This window comes from Cyrtonyx montezumae, unplaced genomic scaffold (genome assembly GCF_038088225.1).
Source record: "Cyrtonyx montezumae isolate F1298 unplaced genomic scaffold, pur_monq_1.0 scaffold_8, whole genome shotgun sequence".
NCBI classification, from domain to species: Eukaryota; Metazoa; Chordata; class Aves; order Galliformes; family Odontophoridae; genus Cyrtonyx; species Cyrtonyx montezumae.
Genome location: NW_027072089.1, coordinates 84515024 through 84535708, shown reverse-complemented (window position 1 = coordinate 84535708; position 20685 = coordinate 84515024).

Sequence of the window (20685 nt, the reverse complement as noted above, 5' to 3'; positions counted from 1 at the left end):
CGTGGAATCACATCCAGCTCACTTGCTTTCCCTCCATTATGCTGCCTCTGAAGAGCCAAGAGGATTAAAAAAGGCAGCAAACATTCACTATTGTTACTAAGCCCAGTTCATCTGACTTTAAATAAACAAAGAAATAAATCCATTAGGAAATAAGACGCGACCTCTCCAAGTTCGCCTCCAGGAGAGAGCCATGCCTTCAGGAAGAAAGAAACAGAAAAGTTTTATGCCAGAGGCATTTCTGAGCAAGGTAAAAAGAAAATAGGAATCTAATCTGTTTCTGATGCATGTGCTGGGGCAGAAAACAGTTCTTAGACAAACATGTTTTTCCTGAGCAGCAGAACTAAGGAAGCCTGGTTTCCTATGGATTCACATCCTTTGTCCCACATCTCCCTCCCCTCCGCCACAGGAATTCCAGCTCCCCTCGTGCCTCCTGTGGCACTGTCACCACCACCAGACGTTAGACTGGGACAGTCTGGAGCTACAAAAACATTTGCTTGTTGTCAGCACGTGGGTGCTGGCCGGGCAGCTGGGATCCGCTTGCCTTTTCCTTGTCCAGGCAGGAACTCAGCTCCCTTTCCCTTGTCCTGCTGCCAAGTTTTATGAAAAGTTGGAAGAAAAAACAATTATGTCTAACACTCTCTCTCCTTTAACTTTGGTCAAAAACTGTTCTGCCAGACAGAGAGTTACAAAAATTATTAGGTGTGGAACAAACACTGATTGTGTAAGCTTCTTTTCCACAGGATATTCCAAGTTCAACTACTTTTCACGTCTTAAAAAAACAAAGAAACGCAACGGGATAAATTAGGAAATTTTCCCACAGTCATTTTCAGCTGCAATACAGCTTGTGTGAGGAACAGTAACTGATTTGCTATCTCACACTAAAGGCTATCATCTGATTTATTTCTTTTAACCAAGAAATCTCTGAAAGCTTCTGCTGCTGCTCTGGATGAGACCCGCCACATAGCTGAGTATTTCCAGCTCACCGCATGCTTGTTGTTGCCCCAGACACGCTGCCTGTTCTGTGCTCTGCTCTTTGTGTGCCTCCCTACTCCCAGCTCCAGGAGAGCCCTATTTTGCTGAATTTACGTGTTGCTTGGACTATAAACCATGTTGAGCAATAGGCATCATCTTCTTGGAGAGCTCCCTCTGTCATATTTGCTTGACCTTATGTTTTGTTTTGGTTGTTTATCATGGTTCCCTCAATACATGCTCTCTCTGCCTCCTGACCAAGCTGCGAGTTCTTTTTCACCCCAGAAAACCCCCACAAATCCGCAAATAACCGAGGATGGGTGAGGTGAAGGCACATATCTCCCAAACCACTCGTCTCCCTTTCATCACCAAACCAGAACGTGTCAGCTGCTGCAGCTGCCTTGTGGGCTGGGCAGAGCAGGACATGGCCCTCAGGAACAGCAGGCACTGCCATTGAACCGCACACAAAACAGGGTTCTGCGTGGCACTGTGGAAGGAACCGTGATAAGCCATGGGCTGGCAAGGCAGCACTGTCAGACCCCAAAGTGGGTGGATGAAAGGAGCAGAGGACACTTGTGCCACCACAGCACCAGGAAGGGCTTCCATTTTGTCCATTCCTCCTCAAGATGGCGACTGCTGCCTGTTTCTCTCAATGAAGTTGAGGCCCACAGTGAGGGACTTGCAGGACCAGGATGGTGAGGAGCAGGTTGAGGTACCAGGAGAGCACCTGAGGCAAGGGGGAGCAAGGTGGTACTATGATGGTAGTACAATCCAAGTCTTGTACCTCGAGGCAGAGTAGGGAAGGTGTGGAAATGGAAGACCATCAAAGAATTGAATGACATCAGTGCTAGGAGTTGGGCACAGTGAACATGTCCCTCCTTGCCTCACCACTTATGTGCATGTATATATGCAATCACACACTTTTTCACCTCAGGACTTCTGGTAGCAGATCAGAAGATCAGTCGCAGTGCAGTGAGGTAAAAAGCAGCTAGGGTAAAGATGTTTCCTCAGATTGTTCATCTGCTGAGGACCTAGCAGGAAGGGAAGATAACTGAAGTTCAAATTATCTATAATTAGATGCAGACATACACTAAAAAAACCAGAAACTTAAGAGATGATTTCAGTGTGAACATGAGGCTTAGTGCACTTTAGAATGTAGACATTCTTTCATCCCTTTCATATTTGTGCTGTATTGAGGGTAGTAACCCATTAGTGCTGTCTTGACTTTTACAGTAAATGATCTCAGATTGGCAGAAGATCAGAACATTGAAAAAAACAAAAACAAACAAACAAAAACAAACTTTAAAATCACATTTTTCAGACGCACTGAACACTAGGGCATGACACATGTTTTTGGTCTACAGAAATTTCTGTTAAAAAAAAAAATCACTGACATAGTCCTGACACAACGTTGTATGTACAACTCTGGTAAAATATTCCAGATAGCTAAAACAAATAAAGAAACAAATGAAACCAACAACCAAATAAATAAAACAGCAAAAAAAAATTCTCTCCAGTTTTTATGTAAACCTGGAATGGAGATAGGTTATCTATAGAGTCTTATCTTTACTTTGCTATCTAACGTAGATATGACGCAATATAACATGATCGCATCTGCTGGTGCAGGTCTTCCAAACAGATTTCTTCCTGATGCTTTTACTGGAGAGCTCCAGTGGTCAGGAAATTCTTTATAATTTCCATCCTAAACATAATAATGGGAAGTCTATGTCTTTCACCTTATGCAATTATTTCCATTTTTTGTGTGTTTGCTTCTAACATAGTACCCTTGAGAGCACTTAAGGGCCAATTTAGCATCAGTGTTTATTTGTTAGGCTAAACAAATCAAGTTTCTGAAGACCCTAATAGTCTTTATCTGAACGCATCCAGTTTGAATTGGTCTTTTCTGAATCCCTATGAACAGAACTATTTTCTTTCCCATTTAAGAAAAAATGTGAATGTTTGGAAATTAATGATGATGATGGTAGGGTTGAGAGCTAACGGTCTGGAATCAAGGGGAAGGCCAATAAGACAGATATTATTATGGGAACCAGCTACAGGCCACCCAACCAGGATGAAGAAGTGGATAAGATACTTTATAGACAGATGGGTTAGGTCTCAGGGTCTCTACCCCATGCTCTTGTGGTGGACTTTAAATTCCCAGATGTCTGCTGGAAATATAATACACCAGGAAGGGAGCAGTCCCAGAAGTTCCTAGAGTGGGTGGGAGATAACTTCTGACATAGACGGTGAGGGAGCCAACAAGGGGAAGCATGCTCCTGGACCTGCTGCTTGTTAACAGGGAAAGTCTTGGGGATGTAAAGGTTGGAGGCTGTCTAGGGCAAAGTGACCACAAAGTGATAGATTTTTTTCAATCCTTGTTGAAGGAAGGAGGGGAGTCAGCAGAACCGCCACCCAGGACTTCCGGAGGGCAGACTTCGGTGTCTTTTGGATGATGGTTGAGAGAGTCCCTTAAGAGGTAGTTCTGGAGGGCATGGGAGCCCAGGAAGGATAGGAAAACTTCAAGGAAGTAATTTTAAAGCTGCAGGAGCTGACTATCCGCAAGTCACAGAAGACAAGCTAACGGGGAAGAAGACCAGTCTGGCTCAACAGAGATCTTTGGCTGGAACTCAGGAATAAAAGGAAAGTTTATGGTCTTTGGTAGAGGGAGCAAGCAACTTATGAGGATTACAGACACGTAGTGAAGCTGTGCAAGGAGAAAATTGGAAAGGTCAAAGCCCAGCTAGAACTGAACTTGGCCACTGAGGTGACGGACAATTAATATTTCTATAAATCCATTAGCAGTAGGAAGAGGACTAGGGAGAATCTCCATCCCTTGTTGGACACAGAGGGGAACACAGTGACCAAGGATCAGGATAAGGCATTAAGTACCGCAGTCTTCTTTGCCTCTTCAATACTAAGACTAGTAGTTCCCTGGGCACGCTGCCCCTTGTGCTATAAGATAGGGATGGGGAGTAGAATAGGCCCTGCATACACCACGATGAGATGGTTTTGAATCTGCTTCAAAAGCTGGATACTCACAACTTCATGGGGCCAGATGGATTGCACCCTAGAGTGCTGAGGGAATTGGCAGATGTGGTTGTCAAGCCACTGTCCATCATCCTTCAACAGTCCTGGCTAACCGGGGATGTCCTAGTGGACGGGAGACTGGCAAATGCGATGCCTATCTTCAAAAAGGGATGGAAAGATGATCCCGGTATCTACAGACTTATCAGTCTCACATCAGTGCCAGGGAAGGTTATGGAACAGATAATCCATCACAGATCAATTAAAGGTCAACCAGGGGATCAGGCCCAGTCAGCATAGGTTCATGAACAGTAGATCGTGCTTGACAAACCTGGTTTTGTTTCTATGACAAAGTGACCCACTTAGTGGATGAAGGTAAGGCTGTCGATGTGGTCTACCTGGACTTCAGTAAAGCCTTTGACACTGTCCCCCACAACATCCTCATGGAGAAGCTGGCTGCCTATGCCTTGGGTGGGCATACACTCTGCTATGTGAAACACTGGCTGCATGGCCAGGCCCAAAGAGTTGTGGTCAGTGGAGTTAAATCCAGTTGGCAGCCAGTCATGAGCGATGTTCCCCAGGACTCTGTACTGGGGCCACTCCTATTCAACACCTTTATCAATGCTGTTGATGAGGGGATTGAATGCACCTTCAGTAAGTTCATAGATGATACCAAGTTGGGAGGGAGCATTCATCTGATGGAAGGTAGAAAGGCACTACAGTGGGACCTGGTTAGACTGGATTGATGGGCCAAGGCAAACTGTATGAGTTTCAATAGGGCCAAGTGTCAGGACCTGCATTTTGATCACAACAACCCCAGGCAATCCTACAGGCTTGGGGAGGAGTGGCTGGAAAGTTGCCTGCTGGAAAGGGACCTTGATGTGCTGATGGACAGTCAGCTGAATATGAGCCAGCAGTGTGCCCAGGTGGCCAAGAATGCCAATGGCATCCTGGCTTCTATCAGAAATTGGATGATGAACAGGACTAGGGAAGCAATCCTGCCCATGTACTCAGCACTGGTGAGGCCTCACCTCAAATTTTTCAGTTCAGTTTTGGGCACCTCAGTACAGAAAGGATGCTGGGGTACTGAAGGCGGTGCAAAGAAGGGCAACAAGGCTTGTGAAGGGCCTGGAGAATGTGCCCTATGAGGAGCAACTGAAGGAACTGGGGCTGTTTAGTCTGGGGAAGAGGAGGCTGAGGGGAGACCTTATTGCTTTCTTCAAACACCTGAAAGGTGATTGCAGTGAGAGGGGGGTTGATCTCTTATCAATGGTAACAAGACAAGGAGAAATGCCCTCCGGTTGCTGCAGGGGAGGTTTAAGTTGGTTATGGGGAAAAACTTTACAGAAAGGGTTGTTAAGCACTGGAATAGGCTCCCAAGGGAGGTAGGTTGAGTCACCATCCTTGAATGAGTTTAAAAACCATCTGGATGTGCTGCTCAGGGACGTGATTTAGTGATAGGTTGTTAGAGTTAGGGTGGTATGGTTTGGTTTAATTGGATTTTATGATCTCGAGGGTCTTTTCCAACCTGAGCAATTCTATGATTCTATGATCATGAGATTGCTTCTTAATAGCATTATTTTTGTATTTTCAAGTTAGGTTATGTGATCGAAATACAGGTCTGTGCCCTTGAAGAGATCTCATTCCATTTATCTGTCCATTGCTAGGCCTCGTCACTAGGTTTTTGGAAGAAATAGTTTCTGATACAACAGTACACTTGGGCTTTACAGCTGTACTCAAGCCATTGCCTGGTCGTGCAGGTCCTGTGCTCGGGCTGACTCCCGGCCTTCCCGGCCCGGTTCCCGAGCTGCTGCCTGGTCGCCCAGGTGCTGCACTTGGGGTGACTACAGAGAACTGGCCAAGATCTGCAGGCAGAAAATTAGAAATGCTAAAGCCCAGCTTGAAATTAGGCTGGCTACTGCTGTAAAGGAGAACAGGAAACCCTTTTACAAATATATTAACAGCAGGAGAAAAACTAAGGAAAATTTCCCTCCTTTACTCAACGAGGCAGGCAATATAACCACAGACGATAAGGAAAAGGCTGAGGTTCTCAATGCCTTCTTCACATCTGTCTTTAATAGACAGGACAGTTATCCACATGGTACTTGCCCTGACCTGGAAGTCCGGGACGGGGTGCATAATGCACCCCCTGTGATTCAAGCAGAGACGGTCAGAGATCTTCTCCTCCATCTGAACTGCCACAAGTCCATGGGGCCAGATGGGATCCACCCAAGGGTGCTGAGGGAGCTAGCAGAGGTGATTGCCGAGCCACTTTCTGCCATCTATCAGCATTCCTGGTTATCTGGAGAGGTCCCACAAGATTGGAGGCTTGCCGATGTGACTCCCATCTTCAAGAAAGGCCGTAAGGAAGACCCGGGGAACTACAGGCCTGTCAGCCTGACCTCGGTATCAGGGAAAGTTATGGAACAGATGATATTGAGGGAGATCACACGACATGTGCATGGCAATAAAGGGATCAGACCCAGCCAGCACGGGTTCACCAGGGGCAGGTCGTGCTTGTCCAACCTCATCTCCTTCTATGACTGGGTGACCAGACAGGTAGATGAGGGAAAGGCTGTTGATGTAGTCTACCTGGACTTCAGCAAGGCCTTTGACACGGTCTCCCACAGTATTCTCCTAAGGAAACTGGCAGCCCGTGGTGTGGACAGGTTCACTCTTCTCTGGGTGGAGAACTGGCTGGAGGGCCGTGCCCAGAGGGTAGTGGTTAATGGAGTTAAGTCCAGCTGGCGTCCTGTAACGAGTGGTGTCCCCCAAGGGTCAGTTTTGGGGCCCATCTTGTTTAATATCTTTATTGATGACCTAGACGAGGGAATTGAGTGTATGCTCAGTAAGTTTGCAGATGACACAAAGCTGGGAGGATGTGTCAAACTGCCTGAGGGTAGGGAGGCCCTTCAGTGGGATTTGGATAGGCTGAACAGCTGGGCTGAGCAAAATGGGATGAGGTTCAATAAGACCAAGTGCCGGGTCCTGCACTTTGGCCACAATAACCCCATGCAATGCTATAGGCTTGGGGCAGAATGGCTTGAAGAATGTAGAGAGGAAAAGGACCTGGGGGTGTTGGTTGATGCTCGGCTCAACATGAGCCGGCAGTGTGCCCAGGTGGCCAAGAAGGCCAACAGCATCCTGGCCTGTATTAGAAATAGTGTAGCCAGCAGGAGCAGGGAGGTGATCATCCCCCTGTACTCAGCTCTGGTGCGGCCGCACCTCGAGTACTGTGTTCAGTTTTGGGCCCCTCACTACAAGAAGGACATTGAGGCCCTGGAGCGTGTTCAGAGAAGGGCAACAAAACTGGTGAGGGGCCTGGAGCACAAGTCTTATGAGGAGCGGCTGAGGGAGCTGGGATTGTTCAGTCTGGAGAAGAGGAGGCTCAGAGGAGACCTTATTGCACTCTACCACTTCCTGAAGGGGGGTTGTGGTGAGGAGGGGGTAGGCCTCTTCTCCCTGATAAGTAATGACAGGACGAGAGGGAATGGCCACAAGTTGCGCCGGGGAAGATTTAGATTAGACCTGAGGAAGCATTTCTTTTCTGAAAGAGTGGTCAGGCACTGGAATGGCCTGCCTAGGGAGGTGGTTGAGGCACCATTCCTAGCGCTGTTCAAGAAGCGTTTAGATGAGGTGCTAAAGGACTTAATTTAGTAGTTGGATAGAGATAGTGATAGGAGGATGGTTGGACTAGATGATCTTATAGGTCCTTTCCAACCTTATGAACTTATGAACTTATGAACTTATGTGGAACCTGAAGTCACAGTTCATTACATCTATTGCATTTCTTTTGCCTACGAAGTTTGTTAACACAGTTATTACCAAATAAAAGTGGCAAATTAGTCTGACACAACGTACTCTTGGTAAAAAATTTACTCCATCCAGTCTTCCTCTCTCATCTCCAAACGTTCTTTCCTTTCTATTATTTGAAATATCTCCCATTCTGTTGGAGGTAGCAATACATGGATGGATGAGTGAGGAAGAGGGCTCAGATGATCATATGGGTCAGAACATAACTACTTATGTCCATATCAATAGTGTATCAAAAACAATAAAATTGAACTTCTGACAGTCCTGGAGACAGGACAAGGGGGAGCGGACAGAAACTGCAGAAACTGCAGCACAGGAGGTTCCGCACGAATGTGCACAAGAACTTCTTTACGGTGAGGGTGACGGAGCACTGGCACAGACTGCACAGGGGGGTTGTGGAGTCTCCTTCTCTGGAGATACTCAAGACCCGCCTGGACGCCTACCTGTGTGACCTGGTGTAGGGAACCTGCTTTGGCAGGGGGGTTGGACTCGATGATCTCTTGAGGTCCCTTCCAACCCCTATGATTCTATGACATTAGCCTGCATCAGCCCACAGCATCAGCACTAAAAACAGTCTGTGTAATACCTAGCTGTACGTAGCCATAAGTTATCAGTCTCTGCCACAAACACTAGTAACGTATCTGTTGAGCAGTTTCACTGATATGAGCTCTATGGTATCAAAAGCAACCCACAGATGGGTCCCCTGGGACAAGGTTTAGATTGGCTGTATCTATTATGCTGGTTAGCTAGGGACTCGTTACTGAGTTTAGTGCTGTTTGTGTTTGGAAAGACCAAAATCCATCTAGGGAGAAAAGCCCTTCAACTCTCAGGATCCCAGGCAAAAGATTAATTTTTTTTTTTTTTAATCATTCATCAGTCCTATTTCATCCACACTTCAGGAGAGATTATGTGAGGGCTTGTTGTTTCCTAACCTCAGGCAGGCTTGGATATCATCTGAGAGGAGAAAATTTTAAGTGCTTGCAACCCTGCTAAGAAGCATAGTGAAAAATAAGGAGTAACTACTCTGCTCTTGAAAGCTGGAATTCCCGGTATGATTATCCCAGACAGAGCTGGAATCTGGGGGACTCATCCAACCATGAGGCAGAGTCAGGGCTTTGTGCCTTGCAGGGGGCAGAAAGCAAGGCAGTTCCTTTCCCCAGGAGCACATGCGTTCCCCAGCAGCACAACTGATGAGCTATGCATGTGATGGTTTTACATTGGCACCATTGCTTTCATGTAGTCAAACATGGGAACTTCAGAGCGAGCCCATTAAACCATCTTTGCCTATAGAGCTGCTATCCAAAATTGCCTCATAACTCAGCAACTGACTTACTTCCTCCTATCACTCACAGGGTCTTCTTTAACATTACCGTTTCTTGGGACTTTTCATCTCAATATGCACATACATTCCAAGTATTTCTCCCCTTGGCTGCAATGCTTCCAGAAGCAACTCTTTTTTCTTTTTTTTTAGTCTGGTTTTTTTTTTTTTTTTTTTTTCTCTGTGTGTGTGTTTTTAAACTCTCTCTCTACAGTAATTCCTTCTCATGGACATCCCTGTGATGCATTCTGACATGGATGTATTACCACATCACCTAGTCCTTACTGAAGCAACAGGTGGACTATTACCAAGGAGCAATGATCCTTTAGTAGTTTGTAACAGGAGCCAAACACAGCACATTAGAACAACATGCATAGATTTAAAAACAATAAACCCACCCCTATACACATTTAAGTTGTGATTCTCTCTCACTGGCATGAACTTCACAATTCTGCAGTAAAACAGTTTACTTCATGGAAACAAAAAAGCACATACTGTAAACCTCATTTTCTGGATCAGCACACCCCTACCAGCCATTCAAGGAACAGGCAGCCGCATACACTGCAAAGGCGTTAAACAGCTGTCTCTATTACTGGGTTTAGTCCAAGAGCAAAGAGGAAAGACAGGCCATAACTCTCATTTATGGATTGAAAGAACCAGCTTTGCTTATGTTTCCCTCTCACTGTTGCTACAGTCTTATCTACTTGGTATCTTAGATATTTATACAATACACAGACTTCTACCACCTTGTGTTGGTTTTTTTTTCCTATATTTGTAGCTGTTTATACATGATCCTGTGGGTTGTTTTATTCACAGATATTTGAGTACCTCAGGGTCTTATGGTTTTTCTGCATGTGGCAACGTACTAACAGTTCACAGAAATATTTGAAAGACAGTTTGTACAAAACTAAAAACAAGCATCAGTCAGGGTCTCCAGGATCATGAACCCTTAATATAAATAGGCCTTTGACTACAGTGAACAAGTAGGAGCTTGCAAGAGAGCCTTTAGTCATACTTTAATGCATTAAACAATTTCATTAAGAAACAGTAAATCTCTTATTAAGAACGAACTGAAAACAAACCTTCCCTCCTCCAAATCCCTCTACAAAAACAGGAGAAAAGAAAAGCTTGATAATGATGTTGAAATTACAAATGGAAATAAAAGAATCTAAAATATATTAGTTAGATGACATACTGAATATTTGTACTTTGGAACAGCCAAGTAAAATAAGCTAGGAGTGCCCAAGTATAGAACTATAGAACATATAGAACTATTGAACGTATAGAACTATGCTCTTAACTTGAAAGGTAACAGTGGAAGAAGAAAATACCTCTTAAAACAGTGGCATTTATGGAGATGGGAGATGAGGTTTCTGTTAAACACCTACCTTCCACAGTGAGCATATTTTTACATTGTTAGGTGATGACTATCACAGTTCTCTCTATCAAACAGGATTAGCTTCCTCAGACATTCACAACTCCAGTTAACCATGCTGTATGAAGCACCATGTTTATAACCTGTCAGGCATGGTCTGATACCTTGGGTAAGATAGGATCCTGTTTAAAACAAGATGAGTCAACTACTGAATAGTCAACTACTGAATAGCTCAGTGAACAATATACTGTTAAGCTTTTCTAATGCTCTGGATGCATTTTTATTGAATAGCAAAAAGAGAAATATCCAATCATAACTATTTTGAGAGCAGTAGCCATGGGTAATCTGATTTGATTATTAAAAATGAAACAAGCTACATAGGGATACATATGACAAATCGTTGCCTGGAATGTTGCTAGAAAAAAAAAAAGCTAAGTTCTAGAAAAGCTTAATTTTTCATGGACTCTTTTTTTTCAGAGGAAATAGTTAAAATATTAAGATCCCTGCAGGAATTTTTCTGTGAACTTTTGGGAATGTGAAAGTTAATGGGTATTTTCCCCCGACCTTCATAGAAATTCATTGTCCTAAAAGATTCCTGTATCCCAGTACTTCCGAATGGTACCGGAATAAAACACATGGTACAAAGTAACTGCATCAAATAAAAATGCTGGATGAAAACATAAACCCACAAACACTATCCACACTATATGTGTTTAGTTTTACCTGTGCATTATCAGTGATTAATTTTTTCGCATAAGCTGTTGCCTGTAGTTCACTTGGTCTTGGTCTGGAAAGCTCACTGTAAAGTTCAGCAGCTCAAATAGCTGGTCACTGCCCGAGCCTAGTTAGCAGCTGTGGAAATCAAAGGACCTCTGCATGTCACGAGGCATTAGAACTGTCATTTCTGGCAGCCATAATGTAAAATATTATCAAAATTGTCAGCCACTCTCTGGATCTGGTTGTGGTAGGTACTCTTTAAGAGGATCTTCTGCAGCAGCGTTTGTACTTATTTACTTTCTGCATCACTGAGAAAACTCTGTGAACTCATTAGTTCACTTCTGCCACAGGAAAATAGATCTTGGGTAATGACACATCAAGGGCAGTGATGCAAATTACTCTGGACAAAATCACAGTAAAAAGTGGCATATTGAGGAGTTTCCTGTTCATAGAGTAACATGCATTGCCAACACTACTATCTAAGAGGACTGCATTTCAGAATGACCAGAGCATGCTGTAGATGAAAACATAAACAATGAATTCTACCTTCCACACTGAGCAACTTGCTTTGCCTCCTTTCCCAGCAGCTTCAAGGTAACTGTTGCTCAGTTTATTGCTTCTGAGACTGAGTCTGGAGCCCCATACACAAGCTTGATTTGACCTAATTCAATTGCCTGCTGTAAGCCGTTATTATATTCATGTACCATGCAATTCTCTTTAAAGTTCTTAAAGAACGCGTGCAGCAGAAATACACCCTTCTTTCATCTCGTTATAGTTCTTACTAAGGCAGTGAGAAGAAACTATTCAGAAGAAGGGTTGAACCAAGCTGATATAATTCAGAGTGCAATGGAGCACCTAATGAACTTCTAAGAGTTTGACAGAGTGCATACTGGAACAGTGCAAGGAGGCACGGCATTTGAGATATTAAAACACATTAATGTGTGTAACTACAGGGATAAACATTGGCCCAAGACTGGTATTTGCCTTGATACTTCATAACCCATTTCCAGGATTTTGATACCAACTAGGCATCCTTCCAAGAAAACTGGAATTTTCTCATTCTTTGAATGGGGAGAATTCAAGGGAATGCTATACAAACCTTCCATCCATTCCATCTTCCATCCTTGATCTTTACCTAGTTACAGATTTTCTTGTTACAGACTACAGCAAGTTGTTCTGACCTAGGATTCAAGTATAAAATAAAGCAGCAACATCACTGATCTAAAAAAATGTGGTAACAAGGCTTACATAGTAATAATAATAAACCACGTTTTAAGCCAAAGGAAGCTGTCCTAACAAAAACAGCTGAGCCTCCATTCTCCAAGAGCATATACACTTGTTTATGCTTAAAACAAACCCCAATAGTCCAGGCACAGTTGACTGCAAACAAACTTTCTGTTTATGGGCTGAAGCAAAGTAATTGCTCATACAGTTTTATTCTTAAGCTAACAAAAACCAAACTAAAAAACCTATGCATTCATAGAATTGTCTTTCCAGAATTAGCATCACGATCAGTTTAAGATATTCCACTTGATTCCTGGAAACTCAGTGGGAGATGCAAAAGCAAGTTTTGCTCATGCCTTGCAACTAGCAGTTCAAAGGAACTAGTCACAGGAATTTATCTAACTGCAGATACAGAAGGAAAAAAAAAAGGCAGTTTCCCTGTGTCAGGTTTATAGATGGCAGTGAGAGAAAGAATAAAGAAAAGTCTTTTTCCGTGGAAGGGTATGATTCAAAATACCTAGAAGATAAAAGAATACTTTCACCAAAGTCAATAGGTGCTGCTCGTGACCACACAGATAGGATATCAGCACTTATGAAGATCCTACTTAAGTGGATATTCACTAGTAGAATAGGGCTTTAAGAAAACCCATAGTAAGTATGCAAAACATTTGCGTGCAGAGAAAAAAAAAATGAAGCAGCCTTCACACCTACGTTAAAAATAAGCTCCCATTTATCAACTTGTGTGTTTCTAAAAATAACTTCAATATTCTGGGAAACAAAGGATCCAGTCAACTTCACCGAGAGAGAAAGGGCTCAAAAGCATGTGATTTCACAGTAACAGCTGTTAATAATAGTAAGAGTAAACACTTGAGGTAATGCCAGTGAGAAGGACGGCTCACTAACAGATTACCCTGCAAGCAAGGGAGAAAACAAGATAGACAAGCGGCTGTATTTCATATATTCTCATAAACATCTTACAAATATAGTTTTTTGTAAGGACACAGGATCTCTATGTAAAGGGGGGAGACAGAAGGAAAAAAAAAGGGGAGACGGAAAAGGGAAAACTAAAGCTTTAGGATAACTTTAAAGTTTCCAGTGGATGAGATGATTCTCGGTATCCTTGGAAGAACCCCGTCTTTGCTCTCAGCAGAGATGAACTCCTGAAAGCAAATCAGAGGTAGAGCTCAGCTCCAGCTGCATCCTCTGTTCTACAAAGTTCAGTTAAAGAGAGATCTTACACTCTTGATTAATTTTTATCACTTATACTTCCCCCCTCCCCGCCAGGTGGGAAATAAACGGATGTTTCTTAGCCAAAGGGAAGCTCCTTCAAGTTTTCACAGCATGTGTTTTTATTGTAAAACAGCCTATTTTTCACTTGCAGCTTCTGAAAAAGCCCCACAAATTGCATTACAAATTCATAGCCAAAATCTGAAGTCAAGAGAACTGGAAAGTGTTTCTGTACATCCTGAATTGCTTCTGCTACTAAACATTACACAGCAGAGTGCAGAAAGTCCTACAGGAAAAAAAAAATCTGGGAGGAATTTAGGTCTCCTAGTTATGAATCCAGCGACACTCAACTTCTGCTTTCCAAGGTATTAAGCAGTTCCCTGACGTATTTGCTTCTCATCAGTACTGAAAGTAATTTCCTTGTGCTTTTTTGAGTTTAAATATTTCTTTGAAAGTAAATCTCTCCATTTATTTCCAAGTGCAAATTCTACCTATTAGGAATAAATGTGATACATGTATGAGATTGCTAAATTCATCTTTAAAATCAGAGGAAGCAATCAGAGAACATCTATGCCCATGCAACAGTGGCAGCCTTTTTACATCACACTTAATTATTTTCTATTTATGCAGTCTTTCTCCTCAATTACATATTAATGTTATTCTCTGTTCAGAACACTCACCAAAAACTGCTTTCTCTTACTTTACTAGTTCCAGGACAATGCTATTCTGTAATCTTTCACCTCCTCACTCTACTTGTCCCCAAAAAGAAGCATTTTTGCATAGACATCTGTTTTCAGCTGAGCACACATTACATTTTAAATTAAAGAATTAATTCAGCAATTATTATCAGATGCTTGAGCATACAGGTAAAAAAGTACTGATTACTCAGGCCTATATAAGACTCTCTACTCTGGAAAGGTAGCAATCAACACTGAGAATTCCAAACATTAAATGATACTTTCTCAAATAGAGAAGTTATCAAGACCTATAGTAAAAAAAAAAGAAGTAATAAAAAAGGGTTTTTTGTTTTTTTTTTTTAAGAAAAAAGTGAAGAACTTGAATGCATATTAACAGCTCCTCTAAATTGAATTAAAGTTAGCACGGGGAAACTACTGCAGATTAGGAATGTTCTAGTGGCTGTTGACTGTGCCAATTCTTAGTTTTCAGTACAGTCTTACAAACAATAACTTACCTTAAAGTAATTACATTCAAATTAATGCAAAAAGTTGTATTTATAATGAGAACATCACAACTCTGTGAAATATACAAAATTCTTTATTTCAAGTTAGCATCCACAGTCATACATCTTTGTCCTCATGCAGTCCGTTTGCATTTGCAACCACCCAAAAAGTTAACAGTTTTTATGATACAGACACAAGGTAGCTAAACAGCTTTACTTTCTTTAGGCAAAGCTGAAATTGTCTGCTAACAGCATTTATTACCAGTGCATAGGTGCATCTTTTCCTAAGAAGCAAGAAGACAAAATTTCCCTTAAATGAAGGAACAAGGGTGACTTGACTGCTGTTACTAAAGCTTTAGCTCCTGAATGGAAGAATGATGGATGGATGTACCTGGATACACAGGATGCTTTCATTTGTAGCTTTCAGTTGCATTCGCTTGTACACAAGGGCTTGCACAGAATGAGATTAAATATCCTTACAGAACTCCATTACTGCTTTCATCATCATAATCACTCTCCAAGTTCCACATCTGAAGTAGCAGTAGGATTTTTTAAAATTAAATAGGACAAGAAAACAGAAGACAGACAGTATTGCAATTCCCTCATGTATGGTGCTGCTTCATAACCACCTGCTAAAAAAATATCTTTCCTTTCTGGAAGCACCAGTTCCTTTCCAACAAGGAAGCAGAGCCAGAGAGACAGTTTGTATAACTGCCATATTTTACAGCATTTCGAGCTCCCAGTTACAGTGGATAAGTTAAAAGTTAGCATATGGAATGAGTATCAGAAACTTTCGTATAAAAAGGTGAGTTAGTAAAAAACCTAGATATATTACAAGCAAAATTAGCAGCAAACACTGCTACCATTACACAGTACTTATGAAAGATGACTGATTGGATGGTCATCTGAAAAAGAAGCTGATGCACTGTTATAAACATGGCAAGACACATTTTATCATAGTACCCGCACAATCATGTGTTAAAAGAAGTGTTGTGGTTTTGTGGTTTTGATGCCGGTATTCCACATCAGAGCATCACGCAGCAGTGAAGGAGTTAATGCTGGGGGAGCAGCAGAGGGGAGGGGCGGAGCTCCGCACCGGATGCAGGCGGCGCTCGGTCTGGGCGCGTTGCTCTGGGCTGCCGTGGAGGTTCAGCACGTGTGCTTCCCCTGCAGGTCCTCCTTAGCGTATAGCTTCTGGTTGGAAAATTTTTCCTCTCTCTTTCAATTGTTCAATTTTATTAGATTTAGTAAAGTTACCGTTCCTGCTCAGATCGTGCCGTTGTTTTCTTGTCGACCCATCCCTTCCCGCTGTTTCCCCCTCCCCCTCCCGGAGCGCGGCTCTGCTCGGGCGGCCGCGCAGCGCGGCCACTGACGCAGTTTCTTTTTCTCTCCCCTCTCCCTTCTCGGTTTTCCCTTGGGTCACTGTCACGGACAACACCGTGACAATTATTGGTGGAGAATGCGGGCAGTGCAGTATTGGCACTCCATTGTAAATCTGGTGCAGAGTGGACTAAGGTTTTTCATGTACCTTACAGCATGCTGGCGTCTTTTTAAGCTCCTCGCGTTCAGCACCGGAGTAATGTGGCTATACAGCTACTTTAGTGCGCTGAGGGGGTTACATGCCTCCTACCTAAACACCCTGGCTAACGTGACAGATTATGCGGCATTTGGAACGGTTTCCAGTTACTCTTTTCAGGTGTTTACCTATATTCAGGATGTCAGCCTGGCGGTTGTGGCAGCTGTGTTATCTGTTTTTCTGAATGCACTCTTGGCAATAGTAATTTACATCATGTGGAGGGAGCGTTCCTCAAAACCAGAGAGTGTTGAATGGCAGGGAAGGTGGAAAAAATTAGGAAAGAAATTAGAAGCGTGGGGACCCCCAGTGTTATGCAGTTTTGATCTTGAGCACCTGTGGGATCCTGAGAAATTCAGTGAGTGTTTAGGTAAGGAGTCATGTGACTCAGGACGGTCTGAGAAGGAATGTATTGTTTGGGGTCTGGCTTGTGCTTATCGAGCCATAATTGATATTCTGGAGAGAAATGGTTTCCAAACCAAGGTCCAAAGCAAAAATGAAAACCTCCAAGTTAGACCTGACCAATCACAGGAAGCACCGGTATCAGTGTCGGTTGCCCCTGTGGAAGGCCAGAAATGGACACGGCCGTCCTCGCGCCTAGAACGGAAAGAAGAAGCAGAGAAAAAAAAGGAAGATCCAGGTGAGGGGCCCTCCTCAGCACCACCACCACCACCACCACCACCTAAAAAGGCTACTAAGAAAAGTGAGAGACATGGAGAAGACAGCGATGATGGTGGAGTCACTGTTACCACTACTCGTCGGCCCCTAAAGATGACTGAAATCCAAGGTTCAAGAAAGGAGTTTGTACGGCGCTCGGGTGAATCTATTGTCACCTGGTTGCTGCGGTGTTGGGACAGCGGTGCCAGCAGCGTGTCCCTAGATGGCAGCGAAGCCCGCCAACTGGCAAGCATTGCCCGAGACCCAGCTATCGACAGAGGAATTGGCAGATGTCTGAATGGAGTCGCTACCCTCTGGGAGCGAGTACTAGTGGCTGTAAAGGATAGATATCCTTACAAAGATGATCTGGAGCCTAAGGTGGAAAGATGGAACACCGTGGAGAAAGGCATCCAGTTTTTGAGAGAAACAGCCGTAGTAGAGATGCTGTATGATCCCAATTTCGTCCCTAACAATCCACACCAGGACCGTGATCCTGATAGAGTAAGGTGTACACCTGATGTATATCGTAAGCTCTCAAAAACAGCACCAGAGAGGTACGCAAGTACACTGGTAGCAATGTTCCATAGATTCGAGGGTCAAGACAGAAGACTCCCAGTTTATGAATTGACTATTACGCTCCAAAACTTTGAACAACAGTTTCCACCATCACGTGCTTCCATTGCAGCTATAGTAGCAGAAGAAGTAGGTGAGATAAAGAAAACTATACTGGACGAACTGTCATTACTGATGAATAGGGATGAACCTGTGTCAGTATTGGAAACACGTGATGAAGACGAGCATGCCGCAAAGAATCTGATGAAGCAATTGATCAAACTGTTGAAAGTCTCGGCCACCAAAGGCAACCGCCCCTCTGCACGAGCAAATGACGGCAGTAACATCATGTCACGTGTGGCCATGTGGAGCTTCTTACGAGAAAACGGAGAGGACATGAGGAAGTGGCATAAAAAACCCACTCCTGTACTGCGAGCACGGGTGAGAGAACTACAGCAGAGATCAGCCACCAATGAAATTGCTCCCGTCACTGCAGGTAACCAATAGAGGGGCCCTGCCCTCAGCCAGGGGAGGGAAAGGGATAACAGAGTGTATTGGACTGTGTGGATTAGATGGCCTGGCACATTAGAGCCACAAAGATATAAGGCACTGGTGGACACTGGTGCACAGTGCACTCTGATGCCCTCGAGTTATAAAGGGACAGAATTGATTCATATTTCTGGAGTGACTGGGGGTTCTCAGGAACTGTCTGTGTTGGAGGCAGAAATAAGCCTCACCGGTAAAACCTGGCAGAAGCATCCCATAGTGACTGGACAGGGGGCTCCATGCATACTCGGTATTGACTATCTCAGAAGGGGACATTTCAAGGATCCCAAGGGGTACCGATGGGCTTTTGGAATAGCTGCTGTAGATGCAGACAACATTCAGCAGCTGTCTGTTTTACCTGGCCTGTCAGAAGATCCGTCTGTTGTGGGGGTACTGAAAGTGAAAGAGCAGCAGGTACCTATCGCTACAAAAACAGTGCGCAGACGGCAGTACCGCACCAACAGGGATTCCTTGCTCCCCATTCATAACTTGATCCGTCAGCTAGAGAGCCAGGGAGTGATCAGCAAGACTCACTCACCTTTTAACAGCCCCATATGGCCGGTGCGTAAAGCCAGTGGAGAATGGAGGCTGACGGTAGATTACCGTGGCCTGAATGAAGTCACACCCCCGCTGAGTGCTGCTGTGCCAGATATGTTGGAGCTGCAGTATGAACTGGAGTCAAAAGCAGCCAAGTGGTATGCCACTATAGACATTGCCAATGCATTCTTTTCTATTCCTTTGGCCACAGAGTGCAGACCACAGTTTGCTTTCACCTGGAGGGGCGTTCAGTACACCTGGAACCGTTTGCCCCAGGGGTGGAAACACAGCCCAACCATCTGCCATGGGCTGATTCAAACCACACTGGAACAGGGTGGGGCACCTGAGCACCTCCAGTATATTGATGACATTGTTGTGTGGGGTGATAGAGCAGAGGAAGTTTTTAAAAAAGGAGAGCAAATAATCCAGATTCTTCTGGGTGCTGGTTTTGCTATTAAACGGAACAAAGTGAAGGGACCTGCCCAAGAAATTCAATTCCTAGGAGTAAAATGGCAAGATGGACGTCGTCACATTCCAGGAGATGTGATTGACAAAATCACCAGTATGTCACCACCCACTAGCAAGAAAGAGACACAGTCTTTTCTGGGTGTAGTAGGTTTTTGGAGGATGCACATCCCAAACTACAGCCTCATAGTAAGCCCCCTCTATCAAGTGACTCGGAAAAAGAATAATTTTGCATGGGGTCCTGAACAGCAGCAGGCCTTTGAGCAAATCAAGCAGGAGATAGCCCGTGCTGTGGCCCTGGGGCCAGTTCGGTTGGGACAGGATGTGAAAAACATGCTCTACACTGCTGCTGGAGAGAAAGGTCCCACTTGGAGTCTGTGGCAAAGAGCCTCTGGGGAGACCCGAGGCCGACCCCTTGGATTTTGGAGCAGAGCGTACAGGGGTTCAGAGGAGTGCTACACTCCAACTGAGAAGGAGATTTTGGCCGCATACGAGGGGGTTCGGGCTGCCTCTGAAGTAATTGGTACTGAGACACAGCTCCTCCTGGCACCTCGACTGCCAGTGCTGAATTGGATGTTCAAAGGAAAGGTTCCCCCCACCCATCATGCTACCGATGCCACCTGGAGTAAGTGGATTGCACTGATTACACAGCGAGCTCGGATGGGGAACCTCAACCGTCCAGGAATCCTGGAGGTGATCATGGACTGGCCTGAAGGCAAGAAGTTTGGAACATCCCCATCAGAGGAGATACCACGTGCTAAAGAGGCCCCACCATATAACGAACTACTAGAGAATGAAAAGACGTATGCCCTCTTCACAGATGGATCGTGTCGTATTGTTGGGAAGCATCGCAGATGGAAGGCTGCTGTGTGGAGCCCCACACGATGAGTTGCAGAGGCCACCGAAGGAGAAGGAGAGTCAAGCCAGTTTGCGGAGGTAAAGGCCGTCCAGCTGGCCTTAGATGTGGCTGAACGGGAGAGGTGGCCCATGCTATATCTTTATACTGACTCTTGGATGGTGGCAAATGCTTTATGGGGGTGGTTGCAGCAGTGGGAACAGGACAACTGGCAACGGAAGGGTAAACCTATTTGGGCTGCTGAACTGTGGAAAGACATTGCTGCCCGAACAAAAAGGTTGGGTGTAAAGGTGCGCCATGTAGATGCTCATGTGCCCAAGAATCGAGCTACTGAAGAGCAGAAAAATAACCATCAGGTAGATCGAGCTGCCAGAATTGAGGTGTCTCAGATCGATTTGGACTGGCAGATCAAAGGAGAGCTATTTTTAGCTCGGTGGGCCCATGAGACCTCTGGCCATCAAGGAAGGGATGCGACCTATAAGTGGGCTAGAGACCGAGGGGTGGACTTAACTATGGATGCCGTTGCACAGGTTATCCATGACTGTGACACATGTGCCATAATTAAACAGGCCAAGAGGATGAAACCCCTCTGGCAGGAAGGGCGATGGGAAAAGTATAAATATGGGGAGGCGTGGCAGGTTGATTATATCAC